This window comes from Arachis ipaensis, chromosome B9, assembly GCF_059453495.1.
Source record: "Arachis ipaensis isolate K30076 ecotype BB chromosome B9, ASM5945349v1, whole genome shotgun sequence".
Lineage (NCBI taxonomy): Eukaryota > Viridiplantae > Streptophyta > Magnoliopsida > Fabales > Fabaceae > Arachis > Arachis ipaensis.
Window position 1 is genome coordinate 84,409,320 of NC_142444.1, and position 4,356 is coordinate 84,413,675.

The 4,356-nt window shown below is 41.7% G+C and overlaps 1 non-coding gene across 1 annotated transcript; it reads left to right on the forward strand.

The window, feature by feature from the left end:
* The first annotated feature begins 3,934 nt into the window (after positions 1-3,934).
* Positions 3,935-4,038, forward strand: LOC148545281 (small nucleolar RNA R71). The gene has a single exon (XR_015900620.1). It is a non-coding gene; the product is annotated as a small nucleolar RNA R71 (small nucleolar RNA).
* Positions 4,039-4,356: the final 318 nt, after the last annotated feature.

Sequence of the window (4,356 nt, forward strand, 5' to 3'; positions counted from 1 at the left end):
TGCTATTGCTTCAACCCATTTGGAGACATAGTCTACTGCCACAAGAATGTAATTATTTGAGTATGAGGAGGGAAAGGGTCCCATGAAATCTATCCCCCATACATCAAACAATTCAAGTTCCAGAATGAATTGTTGTGGCATTTCATTTCTTCTTGGCAGGTTCCCCGCCTTCTGGCATTCATGGCAGTGCTTCACTAATTCTTTTGCATCTTTGAAGATAGTGGGCCAATAAAAACCACACTGCAACACCTTAGCTGCTGTTCTTTCTCCTGCAAAATGTCCTCCATAAGTGGAGCCATGGCAGTCCCATAAGACTTCCCTTCCTTCTTCCTCGGATATGCATCTTCTGAGTATGCCATCGGAACATTTTTTGAACAAGTATGGTTCGTCCCAGATGAAGTATTTGGCATCATTTACCAATTTCTTCCTTTGATGTTTGTTAAATTCCAACGGTAAACTCCCAGTGGCCTTGAAGTTTGCTATGTCTGCAAACCAGGGTGCTTTGTGAATTACCATGAGTTGTTCATCAGGAAAGCACTCATTTATATGTGTGCTTTGTGTGCTTCCTTCTTCACATGGTATCCTTGATAAATGGTCTGCCACCTTGTTCTCTACACCCTTCTTGTCTTTGATTTCAATGTCAAATTCCTGCAACAAAAGAACCCATCTAATAAGTCTTGGTTTAGATTCTTGTTTAGCAAGTAAGTATTTTAAAGCTGAATGATCAGTAAAGACAATGACTTTAGATCCAATGAGATAGGATCTAAATTTGTCAAATGCAAAGACTATTGCCAAGAGTTCTTTTTCAGTGGTTGTGTAATTCCTTTGGTTAGCATTCAAGACTTTACTGGCATAATAAATCACATGTACCAAATTGTCTTTCCTTTGTCCTAACACTGCCCCAATAGCAAGGTCTGATGCATCACACATCAGTTCAAAAGGTAAGTTCCAATCAGGTGGGGCAATGATAGGTGCAGAGGAAAGTTTTTGCTTCAAAAGTTCATAGGCTAGCATGCAATTTTTATCAAATACAAAGGGTGTATCAGAGACAAGCAAGTTACTCAAAGGTTTGGCTATTTTAGAAAAGTCTCTAATAAACCTTCTGTAAAACCCAGCGTGTCCCAAAAAACTCCTAACTGCCTTGACATTACTTGGTGGAGGTAGTTTTTCAATGATTTCCACCTTAGCTCTGTCCACCTCCATGCCTCTATTAGAGATTTTGTGGCCAAGGACTATTCCTTCTGTGACCATGAAATGACACTTTTCCCAGTTTAATACTAGGTTAGTCTCTTGGCACCTCTTAAGCACTAAGGCAAGGTGGTGTAGGCAGCTAGGAAAAGAATCTCCAAACACAGAAAAATCGTCCATGAAGACCTCAATAAATTTTTCAATCATGTCCGAAAAGATGGACAGCATGCATCTTTGGAAAGTGGCAGGTGCATTGCACAATCCAAAGGGCATGCGTCTATAAGCAAAAACTCCATATGGACAAACGAATGATGTTTTCTCTTGATCTCTAGGATCAACTACTATTTGGTTGTAGCCTGAATATCCATCCAAAAAGCAATAGTAAGCATGTCCGGCAAGCCTTTCAAGCATCTGATCCATGAATGGGAGTGGGAAATGATCCTTTCTGGTGGCTTCATTGAGCTTCCTGTAGTCTATGCACATCCTCCACCCAGTGACGGTTCTTGTGGGTATGAGTTCGTTCTTCTCATTTGGCACCACAGTTATGCCACCTTTCTTGGGAACTACATGGATGGGACTAACCCATGGGCTATCAGAAATGGGGTAGATTACCCCTGCCTGCCATAACTTCATGACTTCCTTTTGTACCACTTCTTTCATGACGGGGTTCAATCTTCTCTGAGCTTGAATGGAGGGTCTAGCATCCTCTTCTAGCAAGATTTTATGCATGCATATGGATGAACTTATCCCCTTCAAATCGGCTAGAGTCCATCCAATGGCATCTTGACGAGTTTGTAGCACCTTGATCAATTCTTTTTCCTGTTCTTGGCTCAGGGCAGAGTTAATGATAACAGGGTGACTCTCATCACTACCCAAGTATGCATACTTGAGATTAGGGGGCAATGCTTTGAGCTCAGGTTTTGGTGCTTCCTTCTCTTCTTTCACTCTCTCTGGCATGCTTGGCATGGTTGTTTCAGCAGCCTTGATGTCACTAACTTCAATATCCTTGGTGAACTCCTCCTCTGCCACTTCCTTTATTGTTTCCTCAAAAGTTTCTTGTACTGCAATGTCCACTACATCAACCCTCATGCATTCCCTTAGTGATTCTGATGGATAGCTCATTGCCTTGAATACGTTAAACACCAATTTCTCATCATGTAGTCTAAGAGTGAGTTCACCCTTTTGTACATCTATGATGGCTCCAGCAGTAGCTAGGAAGGGTCTTCCCAGAATTATTGAAGCTTTGGCTTCTTCCTCCATATCTAACACCACAAAATCAGCAGGAAATATAAAATCTCCCACTTTCACCAACAAATCCTCAACTATCCCATGAGGGAATTTAAAAGTTCGATCTGCCAATTGGAGGGCCATTCTTGTTGTTTTGGCTTCCTCAATCTTCATTCTTCTCATCATTGTTAGAGACATCAAATTGATGCTGGCCCCTAAGTCACACAAGGCCTTCTCCACCATGACTTCTCCTATGATGCAGGGGATTTGGAAACTGCCTGGGTCCTTCAATTTCTAAGGCAATTTGTGCTGAATGATGGCACTGCATTCTTCAGTTAACAACACAGTTTCCTCATTTCTCCAGCTTCTCTTCTTGGTCATTAATTCTTTTAAGAATTTTGCATAGAGTGGCATTTGCTCTATTGCCTCAGCAAACGGAATGTTGATTTGGAGCTTCTTGAAAATCTCCAAGAACCTGGAGAATTGACCATCCTTTTCACTTTTCATCAAACGTTGAGGATATGGTGCTTTAGGTGTATAAGGCTTCAGGACCTCTTTTTCTTTTTCTTTTGTTGCGGACTGTGTAAAAGATTGTCCTTGTTCCTTGTCTCTCACATGTTCCCTTGCTTCATCCTCTATGGTTTCCTTTGAGATCTCCTTTAGATTCTTTCCACTTCTGAGGGTTATGGCCTTACATTCTTCCCTTGCAATAGCCTTGGCAGCATGAGAAACGCTTGTCCCAGGGTTTTGCTTAGACAAATACAAAATTTGATTTTCTAGCTTCTGGATGGCAGCTCCTTGGTTTTGCAGGTTAGAATTTACTTCTTCCTTAAAAGCTTTCAATTCGGTTATGTCTTGACTCATGGTTGCAAGCATTCCTTCTATCCGGTTTAATTGATCTTGAAATTGTTGGTGCGGATTAGGTTGGGTAGGTTGATTATTTTGGCCATGATATGATGGTTGGGAGTAAGTGTTTTGTGTGGCTTGGTATGATCTTTGGTTGGAGTTTTGGTATGTGGAATTGTTATGTTGGTTGTGGTTGTAAGGTTTGTGGTTTTGTGGTTGGGTTTGTTGGTTCCCCCACCCAAAGTTTGGGTGATTTTTCCATCCTGGGTTGTAAGTGTTGGAATGTGGATCATATGATTGCCTTTGTTGGTTTCCCACATAGTTGGCCTCTTCCCAATCACCTCCTTCAATGCTTACTTCCTCTTGATCTTGTGTGTGTATTGCAGCCACTTGCTTTGTTTCTAATTGCCTGGTAAGCTCTGCTAGTTGCTTGGCAAACACCTTGTTTTGGGCTAGAATTGTATCAACATGGTTCAGCTCCATGACTCCCTTAGTGTTGTGCCTCTCTGATGCATAGTAGTACTCATTCTCAGCCACTGTCTCAATCACTTCAATGGCTTCTTCCACAGTCTTTTTCCTGTTCAATGAACCTCCTGATGAATGGTCTACAGCCTTCCTTGATTCATAAGAGAGTCCATCATAGAAAATATGCAATTGCACCCAATCATGGAACATGTCTGGTGGGCATTTCCTTGTCAAATCCTTGAATCTCTCCCATGCCTCGTAGAGAGTTTCACCATCTTGTTGTCTAAAAGTCTGAACCTCAGATCGAAGCCTATTGACTTTTTGTGGGGGGTAGAAACGTGCCAGAAACTTGCTTTCCACCTCATCCCATGTTGTTAGACTCCCTCTTGGGAATGATTCCAGCCACTTAGCTGCCTTGTCCCTAAGTGAAAATGGGAACAAAAGCAGTTTATAGGCATCTTCCTGGACTCCATTGGACTTCACAGTGTCACAAATTCTCAAGAATTTTGTGAGATGTTGGTTGGGATCTTCATTAGCACTCCCACCAAATGAACAATGATTCTCCACAAGTGATATTAGCTTTGGTTTGAGTTCAAAATTGTTGGCCTGAATGGGTGGTTTCTGAATGCT